General features: G+C 42.7%; 1 long non-coding RNA gene across 1 annotated transcript in view; it reads left to right on the forward strand.

The window, feature by feature from the left end:
• The window catches only part of LOC129840665 (uncharacterized), a 13783-nt gene extending 9447 nt beyond the window's left edge, over window positions 1-4336 (forward strand). The window contains exon 2 of the long non-coding RNA XR_008757237.1: window positions 3241-4336. This is a non-coding gene — a long non-coding RNA (uncharacterized LOC129840665). The remainder of the gene's footprint in view (window positions 1-3240) is intronic.
• The last annotated feature ends 3356 nt before the right edge of the window (window positions 4337-7692 follow it).

Here is a 7692-nt window from a genome sequence, read left to right on the forward strand (position 1 = left end):
CATATACCCCACACCATTTACTGGATGTTAGGTAGACCTAATGCATCCGGAATTAAATGACATATACCCCACACCATTTACTGGATGTTAGGTAGACCTAATGCATCCTGAATTAAATGACATATACCCCACACCATTTACTGGATGTTAGGTAGACCTAATGCATCCTGAATTAAATGACATATACCTCACACCATTTACTGGATGTTAGGTAGACCTAATGCATCCTGAATTAAATTACATATACCCCACACCATTTACTGGATGTTAGGTAGACCTAATGCATCCTGAATTAAATTACATATACCTCACACCATTTACTGGATGTTAGGTAGACCTAATGCATCCTGAATTAAATGACATATACCCCACACCATTTACTGGATGTTAGGTAGACCTAATGCATCCAGAATTAAATGACATATACCTCACACCATTTACTGGATGTTAGGTAGACCTAATGCATCCTGAATTAAATGACATATACCTCACACCATTTACTGGATGTTAGGTAGACCTAATGCATCCTGAATTAAATGACATATACCCCACACCATTTACTGGATGTTAGGTAGACCTAATGCATCCTGAATTAAATGACATATACCCCACACCATTTACTGGATGTTAGGTAGACCTAATGCATCCTGAATTAAATGACATATACCCCACACCATTTACTGGATGTTAGGTAGACCTAATGCATCCTGAATTAAGTGACATATACCCCACACCATTTACTGGATGTTAGGTAGACCTAATGCATCCTGAATTAAATGACATATACCCCACACCATTTACTGGATGTTAGGTAGACCTAGTGCATCCTGAATTAAATGACATATACCTCACACCATTTACTGGATGTTAGGTAGACCTAATGCATCCTGAATTAAATGACATATACCCCACACCATTTACTGGATGTTAGGTAGACCTAGTGCATCCTGAATTAAATGACATATACCTCACACCATTTACTGGACGTTAGGTAGGCCTAATGCATCCTGAATTAAATGACATATACCTCACACCATTTACTGGACGTTAGGTAGACCTAATGCATCCTGAATTAAATTACATATACCTCACACCATTTACTGGATGTTAGGTAGACCTAATGCATCCTGAATTAAATTACATATACCCCACACCATTTACTGGACGTTAGGTAGACCTAATGCATCCTGAATTAAATTACATATACCCCACACCATTTACTGGACGTTAGGTAGACCTAATGCATCCTGAATTAAATTACATATACCCCACACCATTTACTGGACGTTAGGTAGACCTAATGCATCCTGAATTAAATTACATATACCCCACACCATTTACTGGACGTTAGGTAGACCTAATGCATCCTGAATTAAATTACATATACCCCACACCATTTACTGGATGTTAGGTAGACCTAATGCATCCTGAATTAAATGACATATACCTCACACCATTTACTGGATGTTAGGTAGACCTAATGCATCCTGAATTAAATGACATATACCCCACACCATTTACTGGATGTTAGGTAGACCTAATGCATCCTGAATTAAATGACATATACCTCACACCATTTACTGGATGTTAGGTAGACCTAATGCATCCTGAATTAAATGACATATACCTCACACCATTTACTGGATGTTAGGTAGACCTAATGCATCCTGAATTAAATTACATATACCCCACACCATTTACTGGATGTTAGGTAGACCCAATGCATCCTGAATTAAATTACATATACCCCACACCATTTACTGGACGTTAGGTAGACCTAATGCATCCTGAATTAAATGACATATACCCCACACCATTTACTTGATGGAAAGAGCTGCCCAGTTATTCATTCGACTACTATAACCTCATGAACAGATGAAACCTCATCTTCAAACAGAAACTTTACAGGAAATAAAAAAAAGGAACATATTTTCCTATTAACGAGCATGCAATTCTAGAGCTTCAGAACCTGTTTTGAATACATTTTCTTGGTCCTAGAGTCATGAAATGTTCCAGGTACATTGAGTGGAGTTACTGCATTTAATACATGTAAAAGAAACAATGGACAAAAATGGAGTTACCAGGTTTTTATCAGATAGCGACATTATGATACAAATACTTATACTATGGCTTTTCATACATGGCATGCAAGGTCAACTCCACATTTCCCCAAAACGCTCTAAATCACATCCCAAAACGCTCTAAATCACATCCCAAAACGCTCTAAATCACATCCCAAAACGCTCTAAATCACATCCCAAAACGCTCTAAATCACATCCCAAAACGCTCTAAATCACATCCCAATACGCTCTAAATCACATCCCAAAACGCTCTAAATCACATCCCAAAACGCTCTAAATCACATCCCAAAACGCTCTAAATCACATCCCAAAACGCTCTAAATCACATCCCAAAACGCTCTAAATCACATCCCAAAACAGTCTACTTCCCAGACTAGTTATTTGTTCCCTAACCCCCAGAATGTATATGACATTAGTATATTTACATAATGTTGTGTAAGTCCTCTCGATTCTCCCAGCTGGCAGGACAGGCCTCCTTCAGTCTGCCTGTCTCTCTCTCTCTTACCGTGTCCTATATGTAGGCCACTAAATGTGCTGATATATCACTGCAGACTGGGAAATGTATTCTCAAAGCAAGAATGAAAATGCTTTATTTTTGGAGTGCTTGAGCCGCTCATGTTTTAAAACACTCTGTTGACCTCGGCAGTGTTACTGTTTAACCAAGCACTGCTCTGATGCTATTCCTGGACTACCCCCCCCCCCCCCCCCACACACACACACACACACTAACCTGTTATTGTTGTTTCTGAAATACCAGCCAAATGGGGATGTTATTTGTGTATAAGACGCAAGGGGAAATATGTCTGTTGAGTTTGTATTCTATGATGTATGCAACATTACAAAGTCAATCTGGCCAGACAACCACCGTGTCTTAGCCAAGAATAACACACTCTGAGCAATTCAGGTTTCCACAAACAGCCAATACATTAACATAGTTTAATACTTTAGCTTAGCACGGTTTGAGAGATGCTATCGTAACCTACTGAACCTACTGGGGTGTTGCTGAACGCTTGAATAAATGGACTTATTTTATTTATAAAATATTTCCCATTTGAAGATGTGCTGCTTCTTCCATCTGATTTTAATCAGATTTTAATGTGAGCCTCTCTCTCTCCCTCCCCCCTCTCTCTTTCTCTCTCTCTCTTTCTTTCCACGCAGGAGCACCAGGGTCCCCTCGCCACCCCTCCACCCCCGCCCCTTGGCCCCTTGGCCCCCATGCCCCTCACCCTCTAACCCCCTCCTCCAGAGGTAAGGGCCTCAGTGTGTGTTCTCTCCCCTCCTCTACCCACCCCAGCAGCGGACACACAACACAAGCGTCTCCCCGGCTTCCGCTTCCTCCGCGCTGCTGCACCACTGCTGGAGTATTCACGCTCCAGGCTGTTTTCTTTGAGAGACTATAAAAATATGCAAATGGCTATTGTTAAGAGCGAAAAGTAGAGGGTATTTTTCTCCCCGTACGCCACTTGTGTTCCTGGTGAGTATAATGTGCAGAGAGGGCTGAGGGGTTTCCTTCAGTCTTTAGTCTCTCTCTCACACACACAGACTCACAAAGACAGAGCTGGAGATGACCAGGTACAGAGGCAGGATATTAGAAATATTCTCTCAGGAAGCCATTGTCTATTTCCATTGTGGTAATTTTCGTAAGAGAATATGACCACATCTGTGTAAGAGAGAGAGCGAGAAAGAGAAAGAGAAAGAGAGAGAGAGAGAGAGGGAGAGAGAAAGAGAGAGAGAGAGAGAGAGAAAGCGAGAGGGAGAAAAAGAGAGATAGAGAGAGTAAAAAGAGAGATAGAAAAAGAGAGAGGTATTAGGATGATATCCAAGCTACACCACGGGTAGCAGCAGCTAGGAAGTCAGGCCTTTATATAAAGTCCCTGAGCAGAGAGAGAGAGAGAGAGAGAGAGAGAGAGAGAAAGTAAGTAAGGAGCCACATTTGTAAAGCCCTCACGGTCTCAAGCAGGAAGACTTTTTGAAGTGATTATGGAGACAGTTCAGATCAAAGGATTTGACAAGTTTGAGTGCCCGCCAAATACGAGCCGGGCTAATCACGCTGAAGCCCTCCGTACAAGACACCACTGGTCCCTCCAGCTGCTTTGCAAATGTAACGTGACACTTAGGGATAAACAGATTATCAGGGGACATAAGAGAAAAAATCCTCTCAGACTAGTAGAAGTGAAATAGTTTATTTAATGAACTTGGAGACTACCAATGTACTGTATATGGTGGTGTGTAATAATAAATAATTTTCTGTAAAGTCGTAATGACCTAATTTTTTATATTTTTTATACAAGTTCTATGTTACATGAAGGAAGGGTAGTTGTTATGTAGGATGATATTTAGCTTTTTCTATTTTTTTTGTTGTATAATCCATAGGCCTAATCTTCCAAACCCCTCCAGACATTTGAAACGTCAGCTCAGGCACGTTCTCAAAGTGTCTCTCCTGCGTTCATTCTCTTTCAATATTGTCATAATGTGATATCATAAATGTAGAGTAAATTCATATGAACAATTTCCCTTTATTTCCCTCTTACTTTCACTAAGATATTTTATTTGGTTCTATTTTCAGTTGTATCTTATGCTGCATTCTATCATGACCAAGATCATGTAGAAATCACATTTCAAAAGAATTTACAATTGGCTGAGATATTTTGCACACAAAGTGTGGACCTGTAAATTAAATAATGCATATGTAAATATGTACCATGCAAACCCAATAGACAAAACAGCCAAAGCCTATGTGTGTCTCTTGTGTCATGTCACTGGTGACCAGCCGTGTCATTCCCAAGTGATCCACTGAGTCCGCTGGGCCAGGGAGTGTCCAGCTGTCCAGTTGTCCAACCAGGGGCCCTCTCCTCTGAGTGACATCCATCACCAACAGAGCCCTGTGGTTCTGGACATCCTGGACTCTGGGGAGACCTCGGACAAACGGACCATTCAGGAGGGACGGACAGATGGAACGGTGTCACGAACAGACACTGGACAATGAGGAGGTTGTTGTGTTGGCTAGCAGCACAGATGATCTGTTTTATCTCACAAGTCCAGCGCTTCAAGCTGAACATCCTGCACCCTTCGCCATGATCAAGCAAAGAGAGAGAGGGGGAAAGGAGGGAGGGACAGGGAGTGTGGTGAGGGGACAGAAAGAGGGGAGGTTCAGGGAGTGTGGTGAGGGGACAGAAAGAGGGGAGGTTCAGGGAGTGTGGTGAGGGGACAGAAATAGGGGAGGTTCAGGGAGTGTGGTGAGGGGACAGAAAGAGGGGAGGTTCAGGGAGTGTGGTGAGGGGACAGAAAGAGGGGAGGTTCAGGGAGTGTGGTGAGGGTACAGAAAGAGGGGAGGTTCAGGGAGTGTGGTGAGGGGACAGAAATAGGGGAGGTTCAGGGAGTGTGGTGAGGGGACAGAAATAGGGGAGGTTCAGGGAGTGTGGTGAGGGGACAGAAAGAGGGGAGGTTCAGGGAGTGTGGTGAGGGGACAGAAAGAGGGGAGGTTCAGGGTCCATACTTCAACTCAACACAGTTGCTATAATTGATATGTTATTCAACTACATACCACTGCTGCCTGGACCGACTTACTGCTCTGCAACTACAGCCTACTATGTTGATCCACAACAACCATCATGCTCTCTTAACCACATTGGTCATAACAGTTGTCTGCTTTTTACATTTTTTATAGACTGCTCACCAGAACCTGGAAGTCTGCCTCCAGAAAAACAATCCCGGGAGCACAACTCGTATTCATATATTGTGTGGAATAAAGTAAAGAAGAAAATAAAGAACCTGCCTCCACACAACCGCCTATTCCTCAGTGCCACCCTGACCCCGCCCTATATGTCCAGTATGTCTATTTGATTGGTCACCGTGTAGGGCAGACTGCTATTGATTGGTCGGTCGTTAGGAGCGGCTGGCAGAGCTGACACGGTTAACATGTGGTCGTAACATCTGATCGCTCTAACCACCAGCCATCAACTGACCAATCCAGCCATTGACCCCAGTCATCCCAGCGGTGCCCTGGCAGCAGATCAGTACTAGACTGCTGTGGAGGCTGGGACAACTAATAACAGTAATGTGCCTGTTCAGTCTAGAGATGACTCTTTATTTTGACTGTTGAGGGGAAAACAGATACATCACATTGACATACTGTAAGTAATAATTGATCATTAGTAAATGAGTAACAATTATGAGCTGGGTTGTTAGCTTATGATTATTTTCAACATTGTTCTGACCCGTCTCACTATAGTTATAACTGTATGTCACTGGTTTATAACATAACACTTTTATCATGATTCTACCATGATTCTACCATGATTCTGCCATGATTCTGCCATGATTCTGCCATGATTCTGCCATGATTCTACCATGATTCTGCCATGATTCTACCATGATTCTACCATGATTCTGCCATGATTCTGCCATGATTCTACCATGATTCTACCACGATTCTACCAATATTCTACCATGATTCTACCTTGATTCTACCATGATTCTACCTTGATTCTACCACGATTCTACCATGATTTTAGCATGAATCTACCTTTGTTCTACCATGATTCTACCACGAATCTAGCACAATTCTACCTTGATTCTACCACGATTCTACCACGATTCTACCATGAAGAGACATGCAGGAATATACATGTATGTTAGGTATTTGTCCATAAAATAGATGTGTTTTTGCAAGACAGCTGGTAGGTATACAAGCCAATAAAATAGAACAGGTTCAGATATTACCTCCAGGCCTGATGGTGTGTGTGTGTGTGTGTGTGTGTGTGTGTGTGTGTGTTTGTGTGTGTGTGTGTGTGTGTGTGTGTGTGTGTGTGCGCGTGTGTGTGCGCGTGCGCGCATGTGTGTGCGTGTGTGTCTGAGCGTGTGTGTCTGAGTGTGTGTGTGTGTCTGTGTGTGTGTGTGTGTGTGTGTGTGTGTGTGTGTGTGTGTGTGTGTGTGTGTGTGTGTGTGTGTGTGTGTGTGTGTGTGTGTGTGTGTGTGTGTGTGTGTGTTATAGCAGTCTGCTATAAAAGCTAGCCTGACTCTCAGATCTCACGGAGGTATAATGTATAATGTATAATGTAAGGTATAATTAAACTACATTTCTGATTATCATGTAATATTGCTGGGAAAAATAAAGACAAATATTAGTATAATGAATAGGAATGTGTTTGTTTTTTCATGTAAACAGGAACCAACAATAACTGCTTGTTTGTTTAAATGTGATATTGGTCAGATAGACAAAGGAGTCCTTGTCCTGTGATGTGGCAGAGTTTGGGAAACAGAGCCATGGTAACACTAAGGAAACTAAACATCCCTGAAAGCACTGGGGAACAAGGGCAGAGGAGCTGCTCTCAACAGTACAGTCTGTCTTCAGTGTATGTGTGTGTGGTGTGTGTGAATGTGTGTGTGTGTGTGGTGTGTGTGAATGTTGGCTGTGATCAGTGAGTGAATGAAGCGTTTCACTGGACAACGTGACCCCTCCCTCCCTCCCTCTCTCTCCTCTCTCTCCTCTCAGAGGGGAAGCCCTGCCAGTGGACATCTGTGGAAATGAGCTCGGCCGTGCAGTAAGTGTGGCGACCCCGCCACTAACCCCATGCTGTCCCCATTGCTCTCACCACTAAATGATATCTA

Source organism: Salvelinus fontinalis, chromosome 41 (genome assembly GCF_029448725.1).
Source record: "Salvelinus fontinalis isolate EN_2023a chromosome 41, ASM2944872v1, whole genome shotgun sequence".
Taxonomy (NCBI): domain Eukaryota; kingdom Metazoa; phylum Chordata; class Actinopteri; order Salmoniformes; family Salmonidae; genus Salvelinus; species Salvelinus fontinalis.